We start from the raw sequence: 9859 nt of genomic DNA, 5'->3' as shown, positions 1-9859 counted from the left end.
ACCTTAGCTAGGAATCCCCATGAAATTGAGAATAAAAACCTTGCTCTATGAAACCCTAGGCTCCAACTTTCTTCTTCTTCTTCCTTGAGTTCTAGAGAGAATTTTTGGAGAGGATGAGTTCTTTTGGGATTATAGAAAAATGATTTTGATGAATTAGTTTAATGGTCTACAAACCTTATATAGGTGTTTAAAAATAGGCTAAAATGACATCACTTAATACTAAAACCAGAAAACCCCAAGGACTCGTGGTTGGTCCTTGGGGAGTCGTACCTTGACGTTTTAACCCGAAACCCTTCATTCTAAGTACGAGAAGTTAAATTCACGACTATAACCTTCACGTCAAGCTCTAGGTTAGCCTACTAGTTTCCAGGGTGTTACACTTGGTTGGTCCTTGGGGGGTCGTACCTTGACGTTCTAATACTAAACCCTTCATTTTAAATTTAAGGAGTTATATTTAAGACTCTAACCCCAATGTCAAGCTCTAGTTTAGCCTACTAGTTTCTGGGGTGTTACAGTATTCACTGATAAGTCGAATGTGTAAGATCTTTGTATGACATAAAATGGACTGATAGGATAACATGACTTAAGCAAAAACATGAACCATATACATTGATAATTGTTAGTGAAACAATGTTCTATGTGTGCTTGAAGGATTTGTTCATTCATTCAATATATGCTAATCTAGAACATGCCCGTTAGTCTTGCTAGGAAAATTGAACTGTTATTTAGGAAAAAATCAAAGGCCATTGTTGAAATTAAGTCCATTGAGTCTAAAAACGACCAACTAAATGAAAATTGCCCCTTCGATCCAAATTGTTGAACCTTGAATAAACCATTCTTTTTTTGTTTACCAAATTCACCTTCCCCCGTTCGTGAATGTTAACCTTTATTTGGCCCTGGTCCCTCCTTGAACATTATGCACCTCAACTCAGGCTAAACCTAAATTGAGGGTGGCTACTATAGAGGAAAAAGAGAAAACAAAAGGGGTATGAAAAGAGTTAGTAATAAGAAAAGAGGAAAAAAGGAAAAAAAAGATTGGTGTGGCAGTGAAAAATGCATGAAGAGTAGAAGAAAATATTGAAACAAGAAAGAAAAGAAATCCTAACTCGAGCTTTAATAAAAATATTAGGAGAAAAAAAATAGAGTGAAACAAATATTGGTTCTAAAGAGGAAAAGTAGCCAATGTAATGTCAGGGAGGGAAGAAAAGTCACTTTAAATCTAAATATACCACACCTCACCCTGAGCCTATGTTACACGCTAAGAAAGTCCTGTAGTGATCATAAGTTAATGGTTCAAGAGTCTATGTAGTTACTATAAGGGCAAGCCTATGATATTGTGCATGTATTGTATTGAATTTGGTTGTGAGAGTGGGCATATATTGAGTCCTTGTACTTGAAATACATATTGATATCTGTGTGAAAAATGGCACAAGTTCATTGTCAAAAAGTTGGTATCTTGGTGATTGTTATATGTGTATGTGAATGTATCCATTGGTGTGTCAATGTCATATATTTATCCGCATGTGTTAGCTTGTCTTGGAATTAATGATTGCACTATGTTGAATGATGAAAATAGGGATAGATTGTTGAGAAAAGACCATGTAATTGCTTGAATTCTAGGTCTACTTTTGCATCATGTTGTTTTTGTGTTAGTAAGTGTCGCTTGAGGACAAACAACAATCTTAATATGAGCGTGTTGATGTGCTACGAATTTATAGTGCTTATAATGCCTTAAACTTGGAGTTTTGCATGGTTCTTAGGCATTTGTTAGTAGATTTGAAGGTATTTTGTTTTTGTAGGAGAATAGGTTTTGGCAAGACGAGTTGGAGAATACAGTGAAACAATATTTTTTAGAGTTTTTACGAGTCGACCTACGAGCCGTAGACCTTTCTATGAGCCATAGGAATGACTAGTAGAATGGACCAGTGATTTTTGAAGCTAAGTGTTGGACAACGAGTCTGGATTATGAGTCGTAGGTCCTAGCCATAGAAATTATCAGAGATGTTGAGTCTGAGTACTTGGGCTACGAGTTGCCAGGACGGACTGTGCAGTTTTACAAGTCGTAGAACCTATTCATAGAAAAACTCAAAAGATTTAATGAGGAAATTGTTTTGACGAAAGGCTCCTACAAGCCGTAAGAATGCCTATGAGCAGTAGAACCTGAACATAAAAAGTGTTGTCGAGTCCTATTTTTACTGTGTTTTCTTAGTCTACTTTATTTAGGATTAGATGTCTATAAACAGTCATTTATTTCTCGTTATTGAGTGAGAGAGTTGATACTATGATTTTTGGTTTCGAGAATTGATTTGTGAAACACTTTTTCATTTTAATTCTTGAAGCATTGATTTATATTACATCTTCTATTCACCAATTCAAGATTTCAAAATTTAACTACTCTAATTGTAAGTTCTTGATTTATTTTAACAAAATTAATATGAATTGTGATCACCAAAGCATGAGCAGGTAAACTCACAACTAAGGTTGTGGGAACCATGAGGAATTAACAAAAAGAAGACCTAATGACTAGTAATTCTTAAATATTGTTTATACATGTATTGTTGATCTCTTCTATTTGATTACTTTTTAACGAAGGCCTACTTTAGAAGTCACCTTATTCCTACTTGCTTGACCAAGGTGGTCGCAAATGAGAAAAGAGATTAAACAATAGAGTTTTGATGACTAAAACTATCATCTAATAGCTTGACCTAGACCAAGGGATAGCTAATTTGGGGTCAAATGTGAGAGATAGTAAAGCATACACCCATAGACTAACCAAGTTGTGTGGTGAGCTTCACCTATTTGGGTGACCAACCATTTAGGAGATAAATAACTTACCGACTTTGCATGCTAGACACTAGGCAATGTTACTACTATAAGGTTTAAAGTGTTAGGAACTTGTGAGGAACACAAATACCATAGTTTCATCTTCTATTGATTCTACAAAACATTCAGTCCTACTTACTTGGTTACTTGTTACTGAAATCAATCAATAAAGCTTTTGTTTTAACAAACCCCCATTTTACATAAATAACTTGGCTAAAAGTACAACTAATTATCAATTAGGCTAAGTCTAGATCTCATTCCTCGTGGGATCAACCTTAACCTCTATTAGGTTATTTATTTAAACAACAACCAATTATACTTTTTAGGGAGGTGTAATTTGGGCGTGTCATCTAACAATACCGAAACAATCATAAAATTTCATAGTCATAATAATAGCTCCTTTAAATCATGATTTCATAACATATTCTTCGAGACACTTTTCTAAATATCTAAATCATGATAATCTTTCATAATGAGAAGTACTTCAATTGGAAGAATTCTATTTTGATAAAATTGATTAATACTTTGTCTAAAAGCACCATTGATTCATAAAATTCTTCATCATATAATGTATGCATATCAACGTAGCTTGATTCATAATCTTAAAATACTTGCATAGCATATGTTCATGAAAAATATCATTGAAAATATTGAATTATGATCAAATCATGCATAATAAGATCAATCATGATGAATAAACTTAAATCCCACTAAACCCATAAGAAAATAATGAAACCATAGAATTGGGTAAGAATCATAAGTAGAGAAATTGAAGTTCCTTTGGGCCTCAATGGGTGAAGATGAACTCAGTGATTAATTTCCCACATACATTGATGAAACTCTAATTCAAATTTTGAAGAGGAGACTTGAAGCTCTTGGATTCCTTGATTGCTTTAGGGAGAAGACTTGAGAGACAATTTGGAATTTTAGAGAATGATGGCGAATTGGGGTGGTTAGGGTCTTAGGAAGATCAACTATACTCTTCAAACTAGGCTTAAAACGATGTAGTATGAGAATTAAAAGAGTAGGAAAAGACTCAAAACCCTGAGTAATACCTGATGAATAGTAACTACGAAAACCTTCTACGATCCATACATGTTTCTTCGGACCCTACTGTACGTCAACCATTTAACTGAAGTCCACGTCTCTATGAAGAACGACAAACCACTTTCACGACCTGTCATTCCTTATATGACCTGCCCATTCTTCTTGTAGAATAAGAGCTAGAAAATTTACCTGAAGTACTTAAACTATGAACAACTTTGTACAAACCAAATGTCCTTTTGCAGCCTGTATTGACCAGTCGTAGAGCCCAAGTATTGGAATTTGAACTTTTTGAAGGATGTAACCATAGGACCCAACTGCTATCTGTAAACCCTATTATGAGTCGTCCTGTAGGCTTGTGAAAAGGGTTAGAGACTTAGTATTTTTCCCCTTCTCTGACATTCACTCTACGAGCCATTCCACGGCTCATATACTGAACCACATAACGTATATCCAACCCGTGAACACTGAGCCAACATTCCCAAATTCTAAGTGTTAACCACAAGGCATACAACTATCTACGACCCGTAAATTGCCATCATAAATCACTGCACGAGCATTAGGGGAGGATCAAAAGTGCACCAATATAGCAAACATGAAAGATTATTAGTACTTCATGTAAAAACATAATGATGATTTTAAATTTTAATCCAAAGATGAATGATTATTTTGAGCTTTTTCTCGTTAAACTCTATCACAAAATTTTAAATGATACAATTGTTAATTTAGGTGTCTAAATAAAAAGTGATACCAACTTTAAATGTGTGTTGATATATAACCATAAATTTATGTTTAGATATTAAAATAAAAAATGGGAGTGTTGTTGTTCGAGACTTTTTGGTCTCTTCTTTAGCGACTAATTTTGTTACTAATAACTTTCTGAAATTTAGAAAATTTTGTTACTTCTGACAAACTATTTCCATGGAGATTTTCTTAGACTTCTTTCTTATACTTAAATCTCTCTATGATTCGTAATTTTTGTGCAAACAAATGAAAATTAAAAAAATATAACACTTTAAGATTTCGGAGGAACACTTTCTCTTAAGATAAAATGTTCTTGACAATATAGTGTATGTATTGAAAATACAGATATTAGCAAATGATCATATATAAGCTTAGTAAAATAGTTCAATCTTGTGCGAAACACAAATAATTTAGCTAGTTCAACATAAATTTAAGTTTAGATGTCAAAATAAAAAAATGTGAACATATTTAGGGGCGGGATATGTAATTGGCCAAACATAAAACATAAAAGAATCTACCTATCTATATATAATAGGCGAAGAAAAAGTGTCACGTGTCAGCACCACAAAATTTTCAATTTTAAAAATTTAATTTTTGAATAATTTCAATTTTTGTTAGTTAGTTATTTTCAATTTAAAAATACTAAATATAATAAGTAAATTTAAAAACTGATTTAAAAAACAGAAGTTAAAATTGTTCGAGGGAAATGGGTAGTTACTTTTTCCTTTTTTTTATTATTTATTAAACTAGTATATGTACCCGTGCGATGCGCAATTTTTATAAAAAAAATAATAGAATTGTTATATTATAAAAGGATATCGTTGTTTTACTGGAAATTAAAAGGACAACATACAAACCATCACATTATCTTTATTTTAATTTAATTAATATTCAAAATTTTAGCATTTTCAATTCCATATTTTTAATATTTTAGTTTTATGATCTTATAGTCTTATTCACATTATGATTTTGCTTATTATAATGTAAAAAATTTCTCATGATAAATTCTAATAAAGTTTTTTTTAAAAAATTATTTATTTATTTATTTTTATTCAAATAAACTATTGAGAATGTAAGGAGAAAGAGTTTCGTTATTTTTTCTTGTAGAAACAAATAATATAACATATTTAAATTTCTAAGTTAATTAAAACTTTCAACCATTTTATTTAATGTCTTAAATGTTTTAATATGACGTCCACATAGTTCGTTTTCTTTTTAAATCAAATTTAAACAATTAGCTACAATCAATTTTAAATTTTATTTCCCACAATTTAAGTTTCTAAAAAATAACAACACTGCATTCAAAATGAATTGAAGATTGTGAAGAAATATATTAAGTGATACTGCATATATAATATGTATGTTGCAAAACTATTCTTCACCTTCATCGGATGAACTATACCTTCAAACAAAGCAAAGAGTGCAAATATTATTGTCGGGTTGTTTTTTTAATATTAATAAATGTGAGAATCGAATTTAATAATATAAGGTTACGTGCTTTTAACCACATTAAGATAATTGCAATTTTTTCATCACTTCCCATCATCTTATTTACAATTCATTCAAAAAAAAAACAATTGCAAACAAAGTAAAAAATAAAATATTTTAATTAAAATTATCAAATTTTAATGACTACGTATATCATCTCGACGTAAATCACGCAAATAATAACTCCATGATATATATGAAATCATTTAAAATATGAATATAGAGCGATAGATTCAAACTTTATCATGATAATTGTCCACATTAATAAGTTTAAATAGATAGATTTTAGGTGCTTCTTCATTCTTCGAAAAAGTTGATTAAGTAAAATATTAATATTATTGAAGAATATTATTTCAATGACTCGCTAATTTTCAATTTTTTTTGAAACATTATCTATTTATTAGTTCTATATAATAATAGTGTTAAGCCAGTAACGTACAAATTTACAAAGTGATATGCTGTGAATACATACAACAATACAAAACAGACTTTTAAAAATAATAATTAAAAAATAATAAAAGTAAAAACATATAATCTTATTGGTTATTGGTATTCATTCTTTTTTACTTGAGAAATGATCTGAGTCATATAAAATACTTTATTTTGAAATTCTCACTTGGAGTTTCAATGCATTCATTTTGCCAATATCGATCTACTTGATACCTCTTCTTAAGTGAATCAATTTTTTCTATCTCTCATCCATTTTATTCAACAAAATATAATACTAAATAAATAAATAAAAATTGACAAAATAAATCAATTATAAATAATTTGTAGATATATTATTACTTTTGTTTTACAAAACTTGAAGGAGTGTAATTTGTTTATCCATAATCTTTCAACTCTGTAATTATTATGTGAGAATATGATTTGCAATGGTTTTCTTCTTTTTTTATTTTAATTTTTTGTAAAGTATACTTATCTTGGCTATCATAAGTAGTACCAATTTTTGTCATGTTTAAAAAATGTACACCTCTTCTGCATCAAATAAAAAAAAATCAACAATAGAGTTGTATTGCTAGCATATCTCCTCTACACGTAAGATTCACTAATGTTTTCAAATCTTTCATTAAGTGATAAAATTGCAAAGACAATATAAAAATCATATTAAGAGGAGATTGAAAGGGAAAGTCTAACCTTTACATATTGTCTTCTCCATCAATATGGTCATCTAACACAAAATTAATATTATAACACTTCTACTTTGATAGGCATATTTGTTATTTGGACAATTTATAAGCATGATAACTTTCATAAATTTAAAGTATAATATACTTCGATAAAGAATTGTCACACACAAAACATACACAAATCTCATTAAGGGGTCGTTTGGTAGAAAAAAAATAACGCAAGGATTAATAACGCAGGGATTAGTAATGCATTAGTAGTGCTGGGATTAGTAATGCAAGGTATATTTTTTATCAAGTATTTGGTTCGTTGCTTTTGACTTCATCTTGTGTTTGGATTAAAACTCTACAAAAAACTTCTTTCCAATTATACCCTTGCATTATTATGTGATTTTCTATTTTATTTAATCGATCAAGGTAGATAATTGTCAGGACAATATTATTTTTTTATGACCTTCTAACTAGCTAGGAGAAACAATTTTGTTGTCATGTTTGCGATTTTTTCACTTGAATTATTTGAGGGTATACAATTATTATCACTTAAAAACGTTAATTTTCAATTTAGAATCGAAAAGACGGTAAACAATAGTAAAATCGAATAAATCATCTATATTTACACATAAAAATTACAAGTTGTAGTTTTAATATGTATGCAATTTATAGATTGTTCAAAATACAAATAATTAGAAACCACATATAAATCAACAAATAATATTTTAAATTAAGATCACAAACGTCATGTGGTGATTTATTTGCCTTTTCATTAGTAAATGTTAAAGAATCCACATTTTAAATATTGTATTGATATGTATTGCATTTATTTATTAACAAACAACTCTCTCTAAATAATAAAAATTGTAAGTTAATTTATTTAAATAAAATTTCTAGTAGAATAATAAAACATAAAATCAAGAAAATAAATAAAATGATTTGAGGGATGTTTTTGTCTTTACGTAGATAATCCCATGGTATTAAATCCAATGTATTACTAATACCACCAAATGGAAGGGATTAATAATACATCCTATAATACCATGTAGGGTGTATAACTAATCTTAGGCCCATAAATTCTACCAAACATAGTCCTAAATTATACCATACATAATACATGGACTATTTCTCTTAATACCTCCTACCAAACTACCCCTAAGGACCCGTTTGGTAGGAGGTATTAATCAAAATAGTCCATGGATTAAAATTTAGTCCAACAAAAACATTGTTTGGTTACTTTATTTAACCTAATCCATGGATTAGTTATACCCTATACAAGGTCTTATTTTATCCCTAGAAAAAGGAGGGATAACTAATCCAAGGTTTAACAATCCTTGGATAAGACCCCTAAAAGACTAAATTATCCCCAAAATATTTTTCCTAATTCTTTTTTGTAATTTAATGTTCCTTTTTATTTATATGAGAATATTTATAAATATTCTTTTAACTTTTCCAAATTCGTTCCATGTAATTTGATGATTTTCAAACTAATATTTTTTTCTCCATGCTTGATTTGTTACATTGAGTTGATTTTTTTGGTTTTTTTAAATGTAGTTTGTCGATTGACCACTTGAACTATTTTTATTTTTTTAAAAAAATAAGCTTCGCGTATTTGAACAATTTAAGTAGCGTTAAATCTATGTTAAGTTTTAGATATATTTGACCAACAAAAAATTAGAAATATACCGTGCTATCAAAGATCTCTATAGTGGCATATCACATCTCAAAATTAATAATATTTTTTATATATATATTTTAGTATTTACCTTGACTAGTTAAATGAAATATAAAATCTCATAATAATTCAAGGGTATAATAGGAAAGAAACTTTTTCTAGAGTTTTAAACTAGACATAAGATTAGGTGAGAAATAATAAACTAAACGTTTGATAAAAACTAATCCTTGCATTGCTAAACTCTGCATTACTAATCCCTGCATTACTAATTCATGCATTATGCATCTTTGTACCCAACGACCCCTAAGAGTATTAATATAGTTAAAAAGTAAAAGTCAAAATCAAACACAAGACAAATAATAATAAAAAAATAAAGATGATGTGGTGGCTTGTCTCAAATGTTTCAAAGCCACATTCAAAAGAGGAAAAAAGATAAAGAGTAAACAAAGACAAAAAAAAATTATGAATATATATAGAATAAAAAAACTATTTTACAGTTTTCAAAATAATCGTTCCCTAATTATTTGGATTTATGTAAAATAATTTTATAAAATTCTTTTTTGTGTTGCTTTATCTTTATCCCACGGGAAAGGGGAATGTGGTTGAAGATTTGGGATAGTTAGTTTAGACATAAACGGAATATTTTGAACTTTACAAATTTTAAACAGGGAGTTTTTCTTTTAATTTTAATAATGAATATTGTTTATAAGAAGTTTTTTAGAAAAAATTAATAATGAATATTTTTTATAATTCATATCCTCAGTTTTAAAAAAAACATATATTCCTCATGTTTTAATTTAGGGCAAAGGGTCAAAATACCCCTCAATTTTATTTTATTAGTTGACTATGCCCTTACCGTTAAAGTGAAGTTAATTTTGCCCCTACCGTTACTAATTTTACCATATATACCCCTCATTTGACGGAAAGCCCCAAATCAATTTAAATTAACCCAGAAATTACCCAATTA

This window comes from Solanum verrucosum, unplaced genomic scaffold (assembly GCF_900185275.1).
Source record: "Solanum verrucosum unplaced genomic scaffold, falcon-dt-bn FXZP01000041.1, whole genome shotgun sequence".
Classification (NCBI taxonomy): domain Eukaryota; kingdom Viridiplantae; phylum Streptophyta; class Magnoliopsida; order Solanales; family Solanaceae; genus Solanum; species Solanum verrucosum.
The sequence above is the reverse complement of the archived record's forward strand: the minus strand, read 5'-3'. Positions refer to the sequence as shown.